We start from the raw sequence: 24,310 nt of genomic DNA, 5'->3' as shown, positions 1-24,310 counted from the left end.
AAAGGCGTGCAAGAGCATCTGGGCTGGACTTAGCGCCGCGTGCCTCTGAGACAAGGAGTGAAAAATGTCACCGGCTGGATCCCAGACTGCTGACAAAGCAGGCGGCGGCTGGGGGAGGCAAACAGAAGCAATTCAGTAAATGATATGCAGTCCCTGAAGTTATGTATTCTGAAGTTAGAAAGAAAGGAGAAAGCAATCAGGAAATGCATTTGCCATTGTTGCTAACACTAGTCCAACTCAACATGAAAAAGCAAAAAACTCTCATTTAATATATAGCAGTGAGCAGTGTCATCCCCCGTTTGGCTGTCAGAAAAAGTCTATTAATAATACTTTCTACTAAATAGCTCATCTAAACTGCTCTAGCTGCTTTTTAAAGCCGATGTTACTGGCTTCATTAAAAGGACTGCCGAAATGAGGCCCAGAGATGCAGCCTTTCCAAGACTGCAGTTCCTGGTTCCTGAACAATCAACTTCACATCAAAGGTGATTCAACTGTGTCAGTGCTGCAAGATGGATTCTGGTTTTGGGAGTGGATTTGGGTGAACTCATCCCTGGGATTGTTGTGCCTTCTGGCACAGGTAAGTTGAAGATGTCTGTATTCATCTCAGGAAGATATGGATTTGAAACCTGAAGGGGACTGGACTTGAGGTCAGTGGTGCTCCTTCCAGCCAGACCACGGAAATGAACAAATGCTCAGACCCCCTCCAGGTCTGTCCCTCTCTAGAGATCGCCGCACATGAACACAAAAAATATTCCATTAGGAGGCAAAAAAAGAGCCCTTTTCATTAGATTCATCCTATATAAAACACACCTGCCCTTCAAAGGCACAGAATTTCTTGGGCAGAAGAAAGAATGACCAGGGAAGCTGACATTTCCATTAGATGGAGAAATAGCACGTTATGATGCTCTTGTCTAGTCTACAGGTTCTGAATTTTCTCTCTTTAAATGGCCATATAAATCTAGTGCCAAAAGCAGGCAGTTTGTCAATAAATGAATAACCACCAGAGCAGTGCACTGTGTCACCATCCTTCGGAAGCTATTACACCTGAGAAGTATTTTTCAGAAGAAACTGGCAAATATATATAGAATGAAGCTTTCAAAAGAAACTAAGGAAAGCTTCACCCTTTCATTTCTAAATTAACAAATTAATGTTCCAACACAGCTTTTTCAAAGGCTAAAGATTTCCCTTTAAAAATTTCTCTGTATTATAACCCTATGTTAAATCATGCATGCCAAAAAGTTGCTCTGAATTCCTAGTACACCAAGGACCTCTGAAAGAATTGTATGTACAAGCCCAGCCAAAACAGCACAATATTGTAGTCTCCTTACATGATCCAAAAATCATTGCAATGTGACTACCCTGAAGTAAGTTTTCTTGCCATTTAAAATGTTAAAACCTAAAAAAGGAAAAAGAGAAACACTTTGAGCTTTCACTTTATACACTTATACACCTTCACAGACCATATGAGAGAAGGCAACCTTTCCCATCACAGAAGGTCATGATCTCCTCTCTGGAAAAAAAAAAAAACCAACAAACCAAACCAAACCAGAAAGTCCAGAAATCATTTTTATTTCTAAATAAGCTTGAATCACAAACATATCTTTTGGGCCACAGCTCTGTTTTACTCAAGCTGGAATTCCAGGTAACCTAGCAGGAAAAAAAGAAAATCAACTTTTTTTTTTAAGCCTGGCCTTCTGGGTCATAAGTTTAAACTATACTTCAGAGCTTGAGCACTAAAAAACTTTTTTGAAGGCTGAAAGATTTGGCAAGAGTCAAACATGAAATGTGTGCACCTAGAAGATTTAGAGTGTTAAGAGGTTTTTAACCCACTCAACATCAGGTATCTAACTTTGGTATCATGAATGAACTAGAAGCCCTTAACTTTTTTTTCACTAATTATAGAGGAAGGTTGGGCTTCCAAATTTGGGGGCTCTAAGTAGCATTTTGCTGAGATGCCCAAGGCAGCCTCAGCAGGGTGGTGTGATTGAGACTTTGCTAGATATCACAGAAGTAGCATTTTCTAATGGAACTAGAGGAAATCTTAGCACAAACTGGTTTGCACCATTGTCCTGAGGTTTTAAAGAATTCTGACACCAGCAGGTTGGTTCTCAGCAGCACAGACATCAGTGCCGCCTTCCACCTGTGCTCACCCCAGTGGCAATCTGTGTGGTCTGTCATACATCACAGGTTCAGGGTAAATGCAACAAATTGGTAAGACAGCCACCAGGTTCAGTCCTGATGGAGACACATATGCAGATCCTTCCCACCTATATATACAAACATGACCTCGCACTGCATTGTAAAGATAATTTACAATGTGGCAGTTGATGCCAGGGAGGTTGGGCATTGAATACAGTCTTTAAAGACTTGGCACTTCAGCAAAATGACAATATCAGCTTAATTTCCCTTTCTGCCCCATGCAAAAAAAAAGCTGTGAAGTGTTAGATTTTTTCCTGTAGTTTGCTTAATTGTTTAATTTGATTGATATAGATGGCTGAACAAATGGTAAAGCAATGAAAAACAGGCCATTATTTTTATTTCTTAGCATATTTTGATTTTGTGTAAATATTTGGTTTCAATTTTCTTCAGGTTCTCACACTAGAGAACATTTTTCAAATGCAAACAATTTTTACTAATAAAAGACTTGTCATCATAAATTTCACACCCCAAAGGTAAAGAGGAACTGACTTAACCAGTTAAATATTACAGGAATCTAAGTGAAATCGTAAGCAAGAGTGACTGTAAAATGAGCAATGTGTTGGAGAGCTTCTCCTTATCCCAGCAGCTGAGAAGCCACCGCTCTCATTTTGGTCTGACACTTTTTCCAGCATGTCAAATAGCAAATTAATACTTTAGTTTTGAGCTGAGCTTCAGTGGCTAAATTTTACTGAACTACAAGATTCACTTTGTAAAGCAGTTGTTCTTTTAGTAATTGTGCTGTGCTTCATTTAGGAAAAATATAGAGCAGAGTGAATTATGCCTATGGTGATAACAGGCATTTGGCTTTCGGATTTTGATTGTGCCATTAAAAATGTGGAAAGATTGTTACTCAGAAAGAAGGTCTTGATAAACGTTATGCTAGAAGAGTTAGAAGCAGTGTGGGGAAAAGGACATTCATACAAATTGGCTTAATTATTGATTGAAGAAAAATGCTTTTGTCCTAGGAATATCAGTATTGTAGGGTGACGGTTCTAAAGTAAACGCATGTTCTTTCCTGTTCACTGTGGCATTGCTTTAATTTCACAACTCAGTAGCACAGACATCACCTAAGTTCCTAAAGAATTGAATAATTGATCCATAATTAATGGATGCACAGAGCAGCAAAACAGTAGCAAGATACTAGTTAATTCAACAGTCAACTATGGGGAATGAGGCTGTGTACCTGTCCAACTTTGTGAAATTGTTTTATTAACTTTTATTAGATCTACATGGCCATATGCTGAAAGACACTTTTAAGAGCAAGAGTAATTTGAGAAAATGTTGTGTATGTATGCCAAATTACCTTCTATGAAGAATAACCTTAAAAGTTCGGTAAATGCACACAGAGATGTGTGCATGATGATTCAAATTCACTCCATGATCACAGTAATAATGAGCTTTTCTTTGTACAGATGGAATGAACTGAACAGGTGACACTTTCACATTGAATCACCCACAAGATATCTCAAAGTTTATATGAAAAAGAAAATTTCAGCATAGAGGCTTCCGCCCCGCCCTTGTCTTTTCCCCAAAGTTTGATTTACACTGTCAAAAGAGCAGAGCCCCTGTCACCTGGCCTCTGGGCATGTTGTAGTATTACAAGTAACCTTCCTTGCTTCCTGGGCTTGTGGAGGAGAGGACCTCCTTGCTTCCACCCCGACCACTGTGGCAGGCAAGATCCTTTCAAAGGCTTCCCATATTCTGGATTTGCCCTGTCACCATCCTCATGCCAGCATTATGCACTCACATGCATATGCGCGCCATGAATATGGGCATGCACTCTGCAAGTAGCTCGAGTTTAAAAGACTCAGGTTACCATAACACCCAGCTCTCAGAGATGAACAGATGGTGTTTATAAATGCACAGAAACTAGAAGGTAATCCTCTAAAGTAAGTTTATTTCTGTAAGCCTTTGAGAGTCATGTGAAAATGATAGAGAGTATTAATTCATTGATCTGCTGAACAAGAGAAACAGAGCAATCTGGCTCGTCCGATTATCTTTGGCTCTTAATGTGACTTCTAGCAAATGAAAACATGTCTAGAAACCTATATAGTTAGGTTATCGGTTAAGTCTACAGCACTTGTTTTGCAACACTAGCTACTGACCCGATGGCTATCATTCAGCCTCAAGCTGGTCTCATCTCTTATTTCTTTGAGCGTGATTGCAACGTTCCCAAGAAGAGGAACCTCAGAGAGCTGCATGGGAATCTTCCCACCCTGCAAGGCACCAAAGATCTCCTGCATGATTGCTATATACTTTGGAAATCAGCCAGCAATGTGCAATTGGAGAACACAAGCGAATTAAGTTGAGGCATCCACTTTAGAGAACAGACCAAAACCAAGGGTCCTGTTCAGCTTTAAGCACTGTGAATCTCTGAAAGCCTCAAGCTAATAGCAGTTTGCAGAACTGGATGCTAAAATAAAGACAATTTCCCATGTACAGCAGATGGAACTAAATGACAGAATGTGGATAAATATAGAGGACTAAAACATATAATATCTGTTTGAAGCAAATAAATCACCATGCTCATAACCGTCCAAGGAAACATCCTTACGGACAAGAAGGAGTTGACCAGCATTAGCCAGCACCTCCTGAGCTCCTGCTGCGTCCCCTCGGAAAAACACAGGCAAGTTGTTAGGCATTTGCCAAGCACCTGCGTAAGGAATACTCCTAAGACACCTGGTCTGTGGTCATGAGTGTTAGGGTGATATACATGAAAATCAGAGAACTTCAGACAGGCAGCTCTTCTGTTCATCGACTTCACTGCAGATAAAGTTGGATCACATGCATGTGTAACATGAGAGCTATTTTGAAATGAGTTGAGTGAGCGTGTCAGCTAGAACATTTTACGACTAATGTTAGTGCACTTGCCCAGGATTTACAGTGATGGAGGTCCTAACTGATCTGATGATGCAGTGAAGAAAATTACTCCCACAACAGGCAAAGGCACTTTGCCTTTTCCTAGTCTGAAAGTCTACATCAAATTTCATCTCCAGGCTTCTTGAAAACTGGTGGATTAAGGTTGGATTTTTTTGCTTCATGCTTTTTGTTGATGCTAAAATTCAACAGTAGATAGAATCTAAATGCAGTCTAACTTCAGAATGGATCTGCCTTATTTAAATGAATGTGCCAGCACTCGTCCATTCAACTGAAGCATAAAGATGCAAAGGAATTAACATAAACACAAGTATCATCTATGTTATGGAGATGGATTCCTGTCAGGTGGGTGTACACTGTTTCAGTGTGGAGAGCCAGATGCTTTAGTCATTCTTTTAAAGGACCTAGAACATTTATAATGATTAATCACATTTCTAAAGCAGTAATGTATGCTACCATCTGTTTCATTAAATCTTATACTTCCAGACATACGCCAGTCAGCTCACAGGGGTCAAACATTAATTCCCCCGTTTTTACATCAGGGAACAATTGGCTTACACTATTATAATTTTTATACAGTCCTTCTGGTTTTAGGTACCAATCACTGATAGAGATATGACTGACAGCATGACAGGAGACAAAACTATTTTAAAGGTAGAGATCTGACCTCAGATCTTGTCTTCTCTGTAATTACTTTACAATTTTTAAGCACCCATTGCTTTGTACCTGAGACAGCTGTAAATATCCTACTCTAAAGTGAACTAAAAGAACAAACTCAACAGGTTATGAAAAAACTTAACTGCTTTAGAAACATTTGCTTGCTGCTTCACATGCTTGAGTTCACATGCCCAGAGGCTTCTGTTTCATTCAGTGTAAAAAAGGATTTTGACAGGGTTGTATGTATCATCCGATCCTGTCCATTGCATGAGATTTCTCACTATGAGTTTTAGGTTGTTTTATATATGCCTAAAGCTTTTTTCACCCATTTCCTTGTACTGATTAAGCTCTTGGTTAAAAATGCTCAAAAAAAGCAGCCTTAGGGATTTTGAAGATTATCGTCTCCTACTTTCATTTTATAGAGATCCTAAAGTATCTGGATTTGAAGTATTACATTTAATGTAAACTATTGAAGCAAGCTTTGTATTTCAGATTGAACTTTAGATACCACAACTCATACAGATTTGCACTTTATTAGCATTGCTACTCTTTTTTTTTTCCCTTTGTTTGTTTGTTTTGATAGAGGAGTTGCTGAACTGACAAAATTCAGGAGAATGAATTGAGAGCAGCCCTGAGGAGAAGGTCTTGGGGGTGATGGTTGATGAGAAGCTCAACACGAGCGGGCAATGTGCGCTTGCAGCCCCGAAGGCCAACCTTATCCTGGGCTGCATCAAAAGCAGCGTGGCCAGCGGGTCAAGGGAGGGGATTCTCCCTCTCTACTCCGCTCTCGTGAGACTCCCCTGGAGTACTGTGTCCAGCTCTGGGGGCCCCAGCGTAAGAAGGACATGGACAAGTCTGTCTCATTTTGGACAAGAATCAGTGCAACAGTTTGTTCTAAAACATAACTATTTCTCCAAATAATGTCTGATTCTAGAGTACGTCAGGTTTCTTACACAGAGTAGCTGCTGAATCTGCTATATACACAAAAAGAGGAACTATTTCAATACTATTTCAACTATTTCAATATTTCAATTCATGTCAGTATTTAGGAGAATAGGCTTTCCTATAGTAGGTCTGATCCTTCTGTCCGATACTGGCCAGATTCATAAGACAAGGTAAGAAACACTTTTGGGGAAGAGTCTTGGAATAATCTGAACACTAACCTTTTCACTGGCTGTCGTCATTAGCTACTCAGTACAGGCATTTCTTATACTTCTGCAACGTTAATCTTAAGAAATATTCCTTCTGCACACAGAAGTGAACTATTATGTAAATCTCCTTAGAAGTATTTCTAAAAGTCATACTAAGTGAGATGTTCAGCCATCTAAAAATATCTGCAAGGCTGAACAGTTCTTCAGTCAGACCTTCACGCCTTGTTCTGATGTCTACAATTACTTCTGAACTTGCAGTAGCTGCACTAGCTCCATGCTGACGGGGGAATGTATCTAACAGCACAGTGTGCAGGTTGAAACTCTATTTGGGGTAGAATAGGAAAGATTCTCATAGGGTTTTGAAGGCAGAGGTCCTTGAGAACCTCTTGAGATGCACCGAGATGACAGCACTCTTTCTTGATGCAAGTATCACCGTTACCAGAGTTTCATTCTTTTCTGTCATTTGAAATTTAACATTATAATAAACTCTGGAGCCTTGGCAAGGGAATGCATTCAGCTAATCCTCACTGTCAGAGGAGAGGATTCTTCATGGCAGAAGAAATCTCCTATGTGCTCTAGACACTGAATGAGTCGAAGAGTTTGGAAACTATCAGATTATATAGATTAATGGGTCTGAATGCCAGAAGAGGATCCTGTCAAGATGAAGTTGGATTTGGTCTCCCCTGCAGGTTCCAGTTTGGTTTGATTGTTTCCGAAGGGGACATCCAGTCCTGTTGGATATTTTTACAGAAACAAGCAGCTTGCATATAGATCTCATAGTCATTGCTTCCTGTGCAAACTGTTTGGCAAATATCCCTTTACATAAAGAGATGTATTTAAATAATTCCCATTACGAATATTTTAATAATAGAAACATTTATTGCAGAAAAAATTGTCTATGATTAATTTTTCAAAGGGGTCAGCATCCACCCAAAGTCACTAGATAAAACAAGTGTGCACAATTAATTTTTTAGTCACAAAACTTGGACTTGAAAACTGCATGTGCCAAGGTGTAAGACCTTACACCTAGTATAATCCTGTCTCTGATAGGCTGTCTTAGACAAGGATAAAATAGAAGCATCCACTCTTACTGAAGCATCAAATGTTGATGATTACTACAGGCGAAATGCAGGACTAGACTGAACGCAACTTCATCTGCTAAGGCAATGTCTATTCTGAACTGAAGTTTCTTATTAAGCAGGCCCAAAATAAGCAGGTAATTTTTAGAGCTGACTTCAGAAACTTTGCAAACTGAAGTCAGAAAAAAAGCTGCTTTCAAATTCTCTAGAGCCAAGACTTCACCTCAAGGATCCAGTCTTGAGCTTCTCACACATGACTCTTACAGTTGGGCATTCTGACTATACACAATAATTAGTATAGACATATATTAAATGAAAACACATAGATTTATCATAATTTGAAATTTTGGAACATTACAGGGCTTTAATCTCTTTGACATATCTGAGCTGGCACCTTATTTTGTTTCTTCTTGAACAGATGGTGACATTACAGTCACCACAAACACTGAAGAAAAATTGTAAGTAAAAAATAAATACTTTTACACACAAAATTTAGAGTTTGTGTGATGAAAAACATTGTTGATGCAGTCTAACACTCCATTTTGAAGCCTGTCCATATTTAAAACCTAAATCCCCAGCCGAGTACACAGCTTCAAAACCTAATAATCCAAGTACCAATGAGTTATTGGAAGCATGTGAAAGTAAAAATCCTTAAAAAGTTATGCTAAGAGAATTAAGTGTTCACCGTTTCCTTTCCTAACATTTAGTGATTTTTAGAGTCCTCCTATAAGGAGAGATTAAAGTAGAATATGGATGAGACTAGAGCCAGATCATCTCATTGTCCTGAAGTTTCTGCCAGAAAAGGCACTGAAGCAAGAAAACCTCTCCACAAGCTCATGTAGACCCACAGAGATAAAATCCTTTAGAAGGAAATTGATCATAACCTATGATCTGAAAAAGATCACTTATGGATTATGAATTTGGAAGTTTGTCTACATGGATGCTCAAGCCCCTGAACTGTCAATGTAAACCATGGGACTGTGCCCCACATGACAGGATGGGTTTTGTCCTGCCTGACCAAAAGGTCACTGCCCCCAGCTTTTCACCTATCGCACGGATGGTAGATGTCACTGTTGTGGGGATAACTGGATGGCTTGTGAGGAGCCATCAGACTCAGTAGTTTTCTGTTTGGTCTGTTAAATAACCAGAGATTGGTTCATTTAATGCACTGACTTGAAAATGGAATAGTTTTAGGAGTCTTTCATAAGATGTGCTGGTATCCCTGCAAATAGAATAAAAACACTTCAAACAGGATCAGGCAGAAAGCTGTAAGGTCTGGGTGCACTTGCAATCCAATTTTAATCCCCCAGATGACTGTTGAAACCTCTACCAACTGTTTTGGACTTGTACACATACAAACCTGAAACTGTCTGGGTTGCCCAATACAGTGAGAAAAACCTCAGATTGGCAGCTACAGTTTAGCTGAGCTCTGAAGCTGAACAGATATTTGCTCTTGGTTTTCCCAACAGATAGCCCAGTTGGATTTACCTGTCAGAGTTGATATTACTGTCCTCAGCTACGCCTTGGCAGGGCAGGTGGACTTGGTTAGCTGTTACAACTAGAATACAGTCAGTCATGGGCCCACGGCCAAACATTTTTACAGCTGTTAGTTTTGAATGCTTTATGGAAAGGATTTCATATACAAAACCTACTATTATACAAAAGAGCAATCCTGCTCTGTATCCCATCAAGGCTGAAACTCACGTCGGTAAAATAATTGTAGTATCTTTCAGATCAAGAACCATTCAAAACAATAGTGACCATCATGATGGGAAATACATAATAGGGAAGTATTAGGGAATGTCAGTAAATAAAATAAAATGCCTCTGGGCTGAAAAGCAGTAAAAGAAAAACTGAGGTAAACCATTAGAGCATCGGATTAAAATACACAGTTAATCAGGTGATGGCCAGAAAAAGGAAAAAAAAAAAGTGCTGTGTAAGACAACGCCCCATTTATTACTGTTCAACAGCTAAAGCAGTGCTTTCATCTCCCAATAACAGATTAAAACAATTGCTAGCAGAGTTCTCTGCAGCTGGAAGGATTATCTGACTCTTACACAATTCCTGTTACTCGGGTTCATTTCTGAGAGATGTGGTTCATAAACTTAAAGTGATTGGTAGTATTTTTGGGATTGCTTTAATGTAAAATTCACTGCTAACATGATTACATTGTGATCATCTGCTAAAGGAAAGTCTGAGTTACCCAACAAAAGTACAGTGTGCTTATGGTTCAAGCTCCAAGGGAGGTTGTTGTAGCTATTGGACCTGGAGGGAATTAGATGCATTTACCAGCTTTGGAAAGTTTCCAGGCTTTATCACTGAAGGCTGTTGGAAACACTCCTAAGAGCATCTGGAACTTACAACAATATTTTCCAAGGGTTTGTTGTAGTTCACGATCCTTGGGCAATTTCCAAAGAACCTGAGCAATTTCACAGTTATTAGAAAACAATGCAAAAGTCAGTGGCTGAAATTCGTTTCCCTTAAATTGCAGGATTGAAAATCTCAAGAAAGAGTCAAAGGAGTATGAACTTGACATTCAACAAAACTGAGGTCCACCTGCGAACTGCTATGGCTGTTTTCACACAAACCTGGTTGCATTAGAACAAAGTGGGCATCATCAGTGTTATAGTGACTCAAGTCATACTCACCTGCCTCCTTAGGTGTCCTTCCACTGTGACTTTCTGTGGGGTGTTTCACATTCTACTTAGATAATAGGAGAAAATCCTATTTAATAACACATTTTAAGAACTTGTATGCAATAGCTTGAAATCAATAGAACCGCAGTGGCTCAGCAGCCCTCAGGATACACCATGAAGCTGTTAGCACAAACTGTGGGATCTTATTTCAGTTCCACTTGGCCAGATAGCAATCATTCCTATTTCTTGTTATAAAACCATACTATTTAACAGTGATCTTTAAGTCAGGGATGATTCAGATGTAGAGGGAGGATGGATAAATTGGTGTAAATAACTTGGCAGATCACCTGACAGAAAAACTAAGCAGTAACCTCTTCTCAACACTGTTTTTCAAAGGAGAAGATGTTCAAGAGTAAAACAGAAAAAACTGAATATTAGACAGACTTTCCAGACTTTTACCAAACACCCTGGATGACTAGTGATGGAAACTGAAATGGAAGGCAACGCATGCTTTGAGACTATGTCCCTGAATTCCTAAAATCTGACATAATCTAGCAGTATAGTCTGATCTATATCTTAGTACCTACACAACAGCCATTCATTGCTGAGCTGCAGAGCATTGATGCGAAGTGCTATTCTAAATAATTATCGTTTTGGCTGCACTTGTAGGTAAGAGTTGTCCAAGGGTTAATCAGATGGGTAGATGCAGTTATCTATAAAGCATCCAGAAATTTATGTGGATATAAAATTAAAATGCCAGGAAATGCACCTACATACATGCTTCCTCCCTTAAATCTATGGCTCTGATATTTCCCTATATGGGCAAGACTGAGAATTTCTGTTACCCCATCTGAAGCATGTCTACATGTGATAAAAATCCTCCTCCAGATTAACATCTTAGATATTTCACTCATACTGCCCCTTCCTTTCTTGAAAAAGCTTGCTTAGAACTGAAAGAAACACTGCCCTCTTCCTACAATTAGGAAAGCAGGCTCTCTGATCCTTTTAAGCTTCAGGGACTGCATTATACTGTCTATTACTTACCTAGGAGAATGGACTAAACAAGGAGATAAGGTCTTTGAAGCATGATTAATTTACAGAGGCCTTCCCACTGCACTATAGACTGTTATGCAGAAAGATAAGCATGAATCTTGATTTATTTTTGATACAAGAATGACTGCAGCAGTAGGAACAGTAGTTATTTGAGCTATATATACTATATTTGTATCAGTCTTCCCAAGTAGAATAGTCATAACACTGTACCTCTTCAAACCATTCTGCAGTAATAGGCCACTTTTTTGCAGTACCAGATGATTTTGACCATGTAAGTTCCTTTGTGCAAAGGGATCAGGAGGTGACACGTTTACATCTCAGCTGCCTGGACTCTGTTCAAATTCAGCTCACATGATGTCCTCCCTTTCGGTATTCAGTCCTAACACCCCAACCTGTCATACTCTTGTCTTCCATTTTTCTTGACTGTCCCTGTGAGCTACAGTTGACAACTTGCTTATTCAAGCTTTGAGTAATACAGAAAAGCAATGAATTCACTAGAAATGGGATCATTTTTTTGCTGTACAATATCTGGCTCAAATATCTGGTTGCTAGATCTGCAAAAAATCTCCTTAACAATTCCCCTCCCTGCTCTCCAGTTCCAGACAGATTTTAGAAATGTTGTACCAAAGCATCTAATTTCTACTCTGTCTTACCTGCCACATCTCCACTCTACAGCAAGCACTGAAGACATCGCTGATGCAGAACTTCACTTTACTTTTCAGAGCCATCTTTCTGTTAGATCTCTGATAGCTGTCAGCATTCATTGCTTTCTTGCCTGACATTTGCATGGGTCTTCCATCAAATATTGCCTGCCACAGCAATCCAGCTGTCCAGATAAGTGAAATTCTCCTTTTTTCAGCTCTTTTCCTGCAAACATTACTCTTCAATCTTTCTATATTCCTCCCACCTTCATCAGCTTTGATTTGGAACTACACACATACAGACTGTATACACAAATACAAAGATGCTATAGAAACAACTGAAGAAATCTAGGTGCCTCTCCAAGCATAATCACTCAGAGTTAGACTAGGAAATGTAATGCCTGCTTTATCATTGCTGTTTTATGCATCATTGTTAATGTCACCACTGAATGTGCCTCTTCTTGGAGATGGAAATGCTGAATTTCTTGCATGCAGGATTGTCCCAGAAATGCCATCACTTAAGTTTCACAAGTAATACAAGACTGCAGCAAACTGGTGAACATGGAAAAATATTCAGTAGTTTTCTTTTTAAAGATGAGTGACATTTTAACACTCACAACTTCAACGGAAGACTGTGCATCTGGCTCTACTCTCTACTAAATAAACTGAATGCTCTCTGTAAGGCTGGTTAATAAAGACAGGGATATGTTATCAGTATAAATTTATGAGTGATAGTCTTCATTCCCACTTATTTAGGAAAGTCTGCCTTGTAGTTATAAACATCCAGTAATAAATTAAGGATTAAGAGATACTCATTTTAGCCTTCTTACAGCTTTAACTGTTTAGGGTATCAGTTCTTATTTAAAGTTTCACAAGAACGAAGACTTTAAGAATTCAGATATTTGACCAGATCCAGAGGGTCTCCACTTGCCAGGATGAAATAAGATTGCTATGTCCAAACTTTATAAGCCATTCTCAAGGGCAGACAACCAGGCTAACTAAACAGAAACAGCAATACATTCAGCCAAGTCTCAGAAAAAGTATTTCCCACTGGTGACAAAAGGACAACACTTACTTACAAATCTTACATACCAAACAGACCTGATTTCTTTCTTAGTTTTGGTACTAAACTCTATTAAACCTGTTCATGAAACCTGTTGCTGAGTCCCTGAACTTTCCTTCCCCTCAGTACCTGAACTACACTTTAGCCAATGGTGACATGGAATCCAAACGATGAAAGGCCTCAGGAATGCCAGCTGAGTCAGGAAAGATCAAACAGAGGGGTACCAGGCTCCTTCCATTGGTTCAATGAAGAGGAAACATCTACTTTGCAGACAGAGGTGTGAAACAAGATAGGCTTCCTGCCTTTTAGACACTTCCTGACTGCTGTTCTCTCCTGCTCAAGTGACCATGAAAAATCACTTCAACAGAAATTTTAAGCTTCTCTATGTTACAGTGAGCATCACAACTTTCCCTCTGTTATTCGTTCTATTTTGTGTGACAGTTCGGTTTCTTGTTTGTATTTTTCATAACACCTAGGAATCCAAAGAATTCACTGAGTGCTAAGCAATGTGAGACATACTATTGGAGTCGTCTGGAAAAGCATTAGACCTTAGTAATTGGATAGAAACTACCTGTAGCCTAGTTCAGCTCCTGAGCTAGGATGCTCTTTCCAAGACTTTAGTTAAAGCTGAAATGTTTTTGCATTTGACTTTGCACCTGAGCCTGGAATGTTTTATTACTACTGAGTCATTCCAATGCGTTTTTCTGAAATGCCTCAGGATAGTCTTTGAATGGCAAGTAAGAAGTTAATTCCTATGCATTCAGTGGCAGAAAAAAAAACAAACAAAAACCTGGCATGGAACAAGTTGATCTTATTTGTCATGTCCTAGTGAAATGACAACCCTCAAACCCATAGACTTCACATTCCTTACTTAAATACTTATGTCCTACTAGAGCTAAAGGAGGAGAACCACCTAAGCAAGATACACTTTTGAAGATCTTATGTTCATTGTCTATTGGTTACTAATTCCACATAGAATATTTGGAGGAGGCTGGAGTTCGGAAGGAAGTGCAATACAAAGAGCTAGATACTATCAGAAGAGGGAGAGAAGGAAAGAGGACATAGAATGCTATAAGGAGTTCTCAAATTAGGGGAAAAAAGGGAAATAGGAAATTCTGAGCCAGGCTTAGAACAAAGCTAAGTGGTACTTCATGCAAGAGGCATGTGGTCTGTGAAACCTTTTGTCAAAGGGTATTGTGGATGCTACTGTAGGGTGGTTTGAGGGAAGACTGGAAAGTTCATGGAATCAAAATCCATTGAGGTTTACTAAAAACTTAGTACTTATGCTGAGAACGGCTGAGTCTGGCAAGAGTTTATAGAGAGGAGAATCATACATATGCCCCTTCTTCTACTCCTCCCCAGGTATCAGTTTTTGACAAGTGTCAGAGACAACTTATTGGCCTAGATGGACCTTTAGTTTGATTCACAACTCATTCTTATGGCAAGAGGTAGGGAATGCAGACCTTGAAGCAAAGTGGTAAACATATTCCATGAAATACCTGGGCAGGAAAATGTCACTATTCTGTTTTCCTTCTGTTTAAAGAGAGTATAGGTAGATAAGTTAAAGTGAATGCATGTATATGGTAGATGTGTGCATGCAATGGGTGTCAGCAATCCCCACATGTACCTTATTCAACAGAATCTACAGTGGAGACTGAGGCAGCTGCTCCTGAAAGAAGTGATATTTTAGAAGCTGCAAAGTGTTTCCATTAACAAATGGCAAACTGTCTCAGTGAAACACATCTGTGGCTCGCTCCTGGTGAAATTTCACTGTGCTTACATAGAAAAGTTGTCTTTGCTCGCAACAGTAGCAGCATTTTCTTGTAGAATAAAGTCATGGATTCTTTGCAAATATCTCTAGCTTTGCATGCAAATACTAGCAAAAGCAAAAGTGGGTCATTTTGCTTAGTTTAAATCCAGTAAGAGAGGAAGTGATGTTTGAAACCAGCAAGAAAGAAACTGAGTACTGAAAAAACAAAAGGAGAAGTTTTGCAAACAGCATAAGAAACCCAGTCTGAAAACATTCATAAAGCACAGAGCATAACAAACTAAATATGAGCTATAAATACATAATAATATAAATACATAAATACAAGCACATTTGATTTTGAGATTTTCAGACACAAACCTTGAACTTCTCCTCAGTCTGTTGCAGTTTGTTTGGTTTGCATAATAAAATTATTTCGGTTTGTCCCTTAAAACATACTGCAGTTTCTTCCCTCAAAAAGCCCACATTTCAGTGCAGTGTCATTAGCTCTGTGAAGACACATGGCTTATTTCAGCTGAGAAGTGTTCTGATCTACAGGAACTAATTAGAGCATTTTCTCGAGCTCGTTCCTTTCTTCTCATTACTGGTGACCAAAGACAACTGCTGAGACATAATTATTGCAGAACTGTCTGCTAGTGTATGCATTATCTTTTCAGAAATAAATCGGCAAATACTACCAGAGTAAGGGTAGGGAATCTTAGGAAAACAGTCACTGGCGGAAAACAGTCACTGGCACAAAACAGCACCCACAAGAGTCAACCTAAGGCCACACAAACTGATCTCTTCCAGAAACAGCTTCAGAAGGAAATGCTGGGGAAAGGGAATGTAGAAGAAATTAAGTCTGTGCAGGGTGATATGAGTGTTTATTCATTAAGACATTCATAAAATGATCAGAGGGCTGGAGCACCTCTCCTATGAGGAAAGGCTGAGAGAGTTGGGGTTGTTCATCCTGGAGAAGAAAAAGCTCTGAGGAGAGCTTATTGAGGCCTTTCAGCACTTAAAGGGCGCTTATAAGAAAGATGGGGACAGACTTTTTAATAGGGCCTGTAGCAATAGGACAAGGGGTAATGGTTTAAAACTAAAAGAGGGTAGATTCAGACACGACATAAGGAAGAAATTTTTTACGTTGAGGGTGGTGAAACGCTGGAACAGGTTGCCCAGAGAGGTTGTAGATGCCCCATTCCGGGAAACATTCAAGGTCAGGTTGGACCATTCTATGATCCTATGATTTCTTGGTGTGGTCTGCAGATTGTTGCAACTGTTGGGTACTTCAACCAGTGATGTGAGGCATGTCGTATCTTCTGGAAGGCTGAACAGCTTCATACAGAGAGTTCTTTAGTTCAATAAATTAGTGTTATTTACAAATTAGTCTATTTGTTTAGAGCCATTCCTTAGCACCATACATGAGTGATATATTTGACCTCAAAGCGACAGCTTGCTTCATCTGCAAGTCCTTAATTGCTGTGCAAAGAACCAGCAATAATTACATAAGAAGTGAGGAAAAGGAAGGCACAAGCTGTTCACCCAGTTTACATGTGGCCATCCACACTAATGGTATAGCATTTCCACATTTGTGGTGCCTTTCTGCATTTCTGCATGGTATGCCTGTTTTTATTGTCTGGCTGCATGAACTTCTAAAAACCTGAATTAAGTTGTCATAGTATCATACTCTTACTGGACTGAATGTCCCATGGAGTCAGCTGATATGTCTGCACAATATAAAGACAGAATAAGATTAATGTGAAGGAAGTGCAGAGAACTATTCACAATATTGTCACCGTCAAGCCCCTAAGAAGTGTAAAGGTTGCTCCAGCTGTTCAAACAGTCTTGCCTGACTATATGTTTCAGAGAAAGAGTGGGTTGCTTTGCTGAAGACTGTTAATAAGACATGCCACATCTTAACAGAGTCAGTTAATATGACAAATTCTGTAGTCTGAAAAAAATGGTCAGGGCAGAATTTAGCTTCAAAGGGCAACCCCACCACCAGGAACAGGCTCGAGTAATTATAAAATCCATCGTGCTGCACAAGCACACTCAACAAAGAGTATTTTAACTTCCCCAGTCCTTTAAAATCCCATTTGTTTCTACTTCCAAAGTGCAGTGGGGCTTAAAAAGCATGTTTTCAAAAGCGACAGATTTAAATCCAAACCAAAATAACAACAGGAAAAAAGGAAAACTTCACACTGGGTTTATGAGGGAGAAAATCAGATGGCATTTTTACATGTAAATGATGAATACCAGTGGGAAAGAATTCAATATGATAAATGTGCTCTGTTTCCTCTCTGCTATTAAGTGAGCTCCTGTGATGCATTTGCCTATCCTACCCTTACATTTCCATCGGAAATTGCACAAGCTTTCCCATGCAAATTTGCAGCAGCTGTATAGGGGACACAGAGCACAAGGCCATGACTGGTTCACCCATCAATCGAAAGTAACTGATTGATCTTTTTCCTACCAAGGAAGTCAGCTGAAAAGAAGAAAGACTCTTCTAGATTTTTTTGTGGGATTTTTGGAGTGTTTTTTTTCACTTTTAACACTTCTTTACTTCTACCAGTATTTTTTATTTTTTAGGAAGAACTGAGTCTCTCATAGTCACAGGCTGAGTTCATGGACAACTCAGCAGTAGTTTCCCATAGTGCCACCAGCCCAGACTACACTGAAAAGTTTAACTTGGTCTTACTGTATCTTTTAGGGCTGAAAAAAAAATTACATACTTCAAAAATCCCCCCCAAAAGAGTTTACATCATCAGTAGCTATGCCAGCAGGGAAAACTTTCAGCAGTATACACTATCCCTTCACCAAGGCTTTCCACAACAGTACTATAGCACAGACACCTTCGTATTTGTACTTTGTGACCTGTCCTTGTTTAAAGTACCTTATTTAAAGACTTAAAAAAAAAGGAAATCCAAATCATTTTCTCACTTTCACAGGCAACTGATCACTTTCTGATTTTTAACGCTTGGAAGCTAACATCCAAAGTCGTCATCATGCAGTCCCCAAACACACCGAATTTTCACTACAGCCAATGAAGATTTTGCCACGAAAGACTATAATAGTAAACCAAACACACCGAATCTTACTTTCAGAAAGAGAGATAAAATGAAAATGAAATGAGTTAATCATAGATATTCTTCTTGAAAGGACACTAAAACTTTAAGACAGCGCTAGAAACAAAGGGTTAGATTTCTGATGAAGAAATGTTACAATTGTTGTGTGTCTGTGTGCCTTAATTTGAAGACAAGGAAAACTTTTCCTACCACTGTAGGAGGCTCCTTGATTAGGAAAAAAAAAAGGAAGAAACAAATAATGACAACCAATTTCCAGTGCTTTTAGGCTATTTCATATCAAACAGTGTGATGAATGTAGCAATATCACTTTTGGCTATAGCACAAAAAATATTATTCTCTATAGACGCTGCAGCATAAAACAAAACCACTTTTATTACCAGTAGTGATGATGTGACATGCCTGATAAATGCAACTTTAAGACTCCTTTGGGTCCCAGCATCCCTTCACACTTATTATCAAGTTACTAATAGATTCTGTAGGTTTGACTGGCCATCATTTAGGAGTGTCATTTACTCTAAAATGACAGAAAAGTAAAATGTTCTAAAACGTTCAATTTTTCTCTTTTCCCTGACTGAGTGACTAATGACTAAGAATAATAACTTTTATTCATGTTGTCTAGGTGATGAAATGGCCATTGTAGAATGATGAATATCATGTAAAGATGTTTTCATTTAACATAGGCAGGGGAAAAAATCCATGAACCTTTAAGTCTTAAAAATATGAAAGAGAGCAGGCAGCTATTTAAGTATTCACATCTCTTGTATGACAACTGAGTCTGTTTCCCTTTGTTATTAGTTTTTCTTTGTATTCATAAAAGCATTGATAACAACAGGGTCATATATGTTAGTGATTAAATTCTTATTTGTGAGTTGATAATGTCCAAAGGCCTCCACTGAGACGAACATCCCTTTACTCCAGGTACTGTATAGATATACCATAAAGGTTAATTCCTGCAGCAGAGTGTAGAAATTAGATAAACCAGACAGAGCAGAGAGAGATGCACAGAAAGAGAAAGTAGTTGTACAGCAGATTCATGGCAGACCTCATGACGCATTGTATTTAGACTAAAGGTGATACTTATGTTGCAAACACCTCAGAAGGGTCCCTGCCTTTGCACATCATAACCATAATACCCAGCAGAAGACAATCTTCACTCATAGATGGTTTCTACAGTATACTACAGTACCAACAGAAATAAGACTATAAACCACATCTTTCTGCAAATTTAATTAATTGGAGCTGAGTGCCTAATTCTCTTAAGCCACTTTGAAAAACTGAATAAATTCTTGTCTGTATTAGAGGATTTGATCTCACCGTGACAAAGATACAATAAGTAATTCTATATTAACTATCTCAATGTAAATACTCACCTAACCCTCTACTCAGCATGCTCAGTTCTTGTAGTTTAGTCTGGTCAGCAATAAGGGCCACCGGGAGTTGATCTCTGCTGGAAAGAATAAAACATCATTAAATAGAATAAAGAAAGAATAAAACATCTTTTCAAAAGAATTGTGTGTTTGATCAAGTACGTTTTTTTTAAGAAATTTCTTAAAAATGTATCTTTACCTAAATTAGCTTGGCCTGTTCAGTCCAGTGAGCTTACTTGTGGATCAAAGGCACAAAGCAACAAGTGATTAATATTGTGTCTGTATAAACATGGTAGCAAGTAAGCATATTCTAATGTCACTTTTACACCAAAGTATATCCCATGGCTTTAGCACCATTAGTCTAGATTTGACATGGCAGCAATTCCAATAACTTCAGTGGAGATAACACTGATTTGCACGAATTGTGTCCTGATTCAGTTTAATTGACTTTTATATTGATTTTCACCTGGATGAGTCCAGCCATCCCAGATCTTTAGCTTTCCAGTTCTGCAGGGAGGTTGAAATGTCACTGGATAGCCCAGTTCTGCCAAACCGGGATTAAGTGAGCTAGATCTGAGCAAGTATCTTTAGTTGCTCGCCTTGAGATGGAGAAATTCCATCATAAAAAGGGCCTGAAGGACAAAGGGCTTTATGGTGTAGGGGATGAACGGCCACCACCCTGACTGACTCACTAGGCAGAGCAAACTAGAAGCTGTGGGAGATAAAAGCATCCACTGCCACAGCTTCAGTAAAGGATTCAACTCTGTAGCTTCTTCAACAATAGTGCCACAGCCTCTGATCCACTCTGAGAGGACTCCCATTGCTACTGTGCTGCTTATTCATTAGACAGACTTTGAAATGCCAGCTTCTGGTCACTCAGTGTCACCCATTTTTGATCATAACAAGTTCCTTGGCAAAGAGGAGAAGAAAGCGAACTACATGGTCAGAAAGATCACAAAATGCCGCTCTGGCTGTATTGCAGGTTGTGTAATGTAAACTCTATCAAATAAACACTCCCTGATATTTTCCTACTCTCTGATTACTGCACTAGAAATGCTCAATAATGTTCACCAAATGTATGAAAACAGCATATGTCAATCCAGCATTTCCTTCAAACTGTTCTATTTTGGGTTCCTGTTTTGTTCAATTAACACCGCTACAACTGACTCACTCTCATTACATCTGATCTGCTTGGGAAGAACAGACGGAGTTTTCGTTAGCACTGAAAATCAATAGTTAAGCAACTTCATAGTAGTGACACACACAGGTGAAAGTCAGAAAGATCTGAGGTCTGATCCTCTCTTCCTTCTCAAAATGATGGCAAAAGATACGTCCCTAGGATTGGTATTAAGACTAAGCAAAGTCAGTGACTCTCTTCCTCCAGCCAGAAAAGAACAGAGGCAAAAAGCACCTTTGTACCAGATGTCATTAGTGATCATTGTTGTATGTTAACACTGCTAAGAGTGATACAGCAATCTTTTTTTCTTTTTTTTTGGTACATTTCTTGTGTGCACTTCTTCCATGTGCTCTCTTTTTCCTTTGTGTATTAATAGGAATTTAACTATTTAACAGAAGAGGACAGCAGAACATACACACGCTTAGCCAAAAACTCAGACTAAAGCCCAGCATGGAAAGCTTAGGGAGAAAGGGCTTAATGTAGCTGGGAGAGGTGGTCCCACACAGGCAAACATCTACATAATTTATCTTTCAAAACCCCAAATCTCTTCATGCCAAATAAGTCACTAGTGATGACAATTAGTGTTATTCTACAGTGATGCTGATCATGCTAAGTCCCACCCAGCACAGCTGCAGGCCCTGTGTAGAACATTGTCTGATCTAATTTCACACATAGCACTCTGAAATAAAAAAAAAAAAAGTAGGTGGGAAGGACGGAGGAGGGCTTCCAGCACTCCCACGGTTATCGAGCAAAGCTTGCTGTGTGAGCATTGGCAGGGAAAAAGCCAATGGTGGTGACTGGTTAGCATGCTGAAGCAAACCGTGAGAGGGTCAGGGTGGGTGTTTGCCAGCTGTGCAGGCAGCGGAAAAGACAGAAGCGTTGCCAGTAGGATGCTCTGGAGGGACTGTGGAAGTCCCTTGTATGCAAGAGGTTGGGTGGTCCTGAGCTGCCACTGCTCAGCTGGAGCTGGGCCTTGTGAGCCAGCTGGGAGAGAACATGTGCAGGCTGGGAGATGAAGAATAAATGGTAGGAAACAGGTCAGGGATGGAAAGATGAGCGTTGTGAGACAGTCAGCCAGAGCAGGTAGCTAAAGCCATGTGGGGGACAAGATTCAAAGGTCATGCAGTGGCGTAACAATTTTCCTTCTGGAAACTAAAGAAAAGTTAAAAGTCCAGGACTCTAACGACTTCACTGAGAACAGGACTCAATACACTTATTTAAAAATGTATTTAAGCATCTAATTACTGTTTCTATCATAAATGAAAATAGTTATGAGCTTGGCTGAATCAGAATCCAGCAAAGTGGAAGAAATGCAACTGGACTTCAAATACGGTTCAGCTAAACTCTGAGAATCAACAAACAGCACATTCATCCCAGACTCCCTGGTGAACTGTGCGTTAGAAATCATTTGTAAAATTATTTTTTTAGTCCTAGAGACAAATTCATTTTACACAAGCCTAGAAGACTCTGGTGCTATTAAATCATCATCAAAAACATCAATGGAACATCATTTTGCCAGTGTTCTCATTTTATATTGCTAGACCCAAATTTCCCCGTGCCTGCCTGGATCTCTCTGCCTGAGGCGCTCTCTTCCCTCGTTGCTCAGGTGAAGGCAGCTGCTATGTGGATATACTTTACAATGTGTTCTGAAATTATTCTCTAAATAAAAATTGGGTTCTGTAGGCTTCAATAAGCAAGTATAGTTAAGGCATGTGTCTCTGGTTTAAATAGAGTAAAACACACATCCCTAACACAGAGTAAGAAACATTTCTGGACAGAGGCAGGAAGGTAAGACATTATGTTTTAAATAAAAGCTAACACCAATGAGCATTTCTAAGATGGATTTGTATTAAAATTACCCTGAAAATATTTTAGAAACAAGTGTATTAAAATGTTCATTTGAAATTGTTATGAATTTCTGTCTGAGGAGCAAGTTGTCTTAAAGGTTCCATTTTCTAATGCAGAACTGTTTTCACTTTATGAAATATTTTGCATTATATTTTAATTAAAGTTATAATTACAGAACTAAATATAATTAGCTTCTTTCTTCAAAAGAAATTGGAAGTGAACTTACTTTATTAAATTTTCAATTTGTTTCCTGCAGTGTTACATAGTTTATTCTAATTAATTGAATGAGATCGCATAAATATTTTATCAACATAGGGATGTGATTAACAGCTCGAGATTTGTGTGGGTTTCTTTTTTCTTTCCAGCTTTCTTCTTCTTCTCTGCATTACCATTTCCCCAGTTTTCATGTGCACTCTCCTGCCTTCAGTGATAACTTAAATATGGGAGCCCTGCCAGAGCCCCCCCTCTTCCACAGCAAAATGTTGTATTTTAGCAGTCTTGGCCATAGGAAGCCAGTTTTTACTTCTCTTTGGGAATGTTTGTTATCTAAGGGAGCCCTCATATAACACAGACCATGGAAGTGACACTCATTTCTTGTGTGATTTATGTCTTCCACACCGAATAGCTTCCTGCAGAATCTTCTCTGCTTTCAGTGTGTGTGTGTGTGCAGCATATTTGTTTATTCTCAATGCAGATAAAGCAGAAAGGAGTAAAAAGGACTTTACCCCCCCCCATTAGCACACTCTACTCTAGAGATTACAAAATGGAGCAGAAGGTACATGTCGCACAGCTCCCTAGTCCCCGTACAGTTGCAAAGAGCTCCATTTTTACGTGGCATCAGTGAGATGTAAACTTGTGGGTGCTGAATGGAGCCATTGTGGCTCGAGCCTCCAGCTTGACCTGTTCACCCTCCCATTTGCCATGTGGACATTCAGCACAGCAGAAACATCAGCACAGTGCCCTCAGGCCCCTCTTACCAGATCAAGAGCTAGCATCAGAGGGAAAACACACCAGGGGCTTCACAGACTCGCAAGGAAAGAGGCAATCGCTGCTTCAAAGCACGTCAAAGCAAACAAAAAGGGAAGGAGAACATAGAGGGGAAGTGACCTGCCTGTAGTTAGACACTGTATCAGGACAAACATGAGAATTTGCTCTCCTAATCCCCAGTCCAATGCTGCCTCCCTCCCCACCACTACTGAAATGGGATGATTACAATTTATGTTGGAAACGCTGCTCTGCAGCCACAGCGCCGAGTAGATCTACTTATCAGTGTAGATAGCTAAGCAAATACACAGCGTGTTGATCGTATCAAACAGAAAAAAATGTAAGTACAACTGTATGTAAACTGAATAGCCAGAAAGTAAGAAGATAATCATTATGGCTCTGTATCAGATTGAAACTCTGTCAGTCCCTAGTTTAGAGGGGAAGGGACTGGTGTCAGAGAGTAACACTGTGCTCTTTTAATATATTACAGATTAATTTAATTAAGCACTGCTTTAATAATGCCAAAGGAAAGCTTCAGCCTTCACCATGACCTTTACCATCCAGCAATATAAAAGCTATGGGATAAATTGAACAAAAATGAAATCCATACATATTTTATCTAACCACTTAGCTCAGGCAGGCATTGTGTCACTTGCCCATCTTGTATTGTTGACAGCAACAGGCTGAGTACCTTTTAATATCTAAAGAACAAATTGTTTTCTTGCAAGCATACTTCAAAAGT

At 39.3% G+C, this 24,310-nt stretch overlaps 1 protein-coding gene across 1 annotated transcript in view; it reads right to left on the bottom strand.

The window, feature by feature from the left end:
• TAFA1 (TAFA chemokine like family member 1) overlaps positions 1–24,310 on the bottom strand; it is a 328,857-nt gene that overhangs the window by 253,950 nt on the left and 50,597 nt on the right. Inside the window, exon 5 of the mRNA XM_068409198.1 lies at positions 19,563–19,639. The gene's annotated coding sequence lies outside the window, so the exon portion shown is untranslated. The remainder of the gene's footprint in view (positions 1–19,562; positions 19,640–24,310) is intronic.

Source organism: Nyctibius grandis, chromosome 10 (genome assembly GCF_013368605.1).
Source record: "Nyctibius grandis isolate bNycGra1 chromosome 10, bNycGra1.pri, whole genome shotgun sequence".
NCBI lineage: Eukaryota > Metazoa > Chordata > Aves > Nyctibiiformes > Nyctibiidae > Nyctibius > Nyctibius grandis.
The sequence above is the reverse complement of the archived record's forward strand: the minus strand, read 5'-3'. Positions and strand labels throughout refer to the sequence as shown.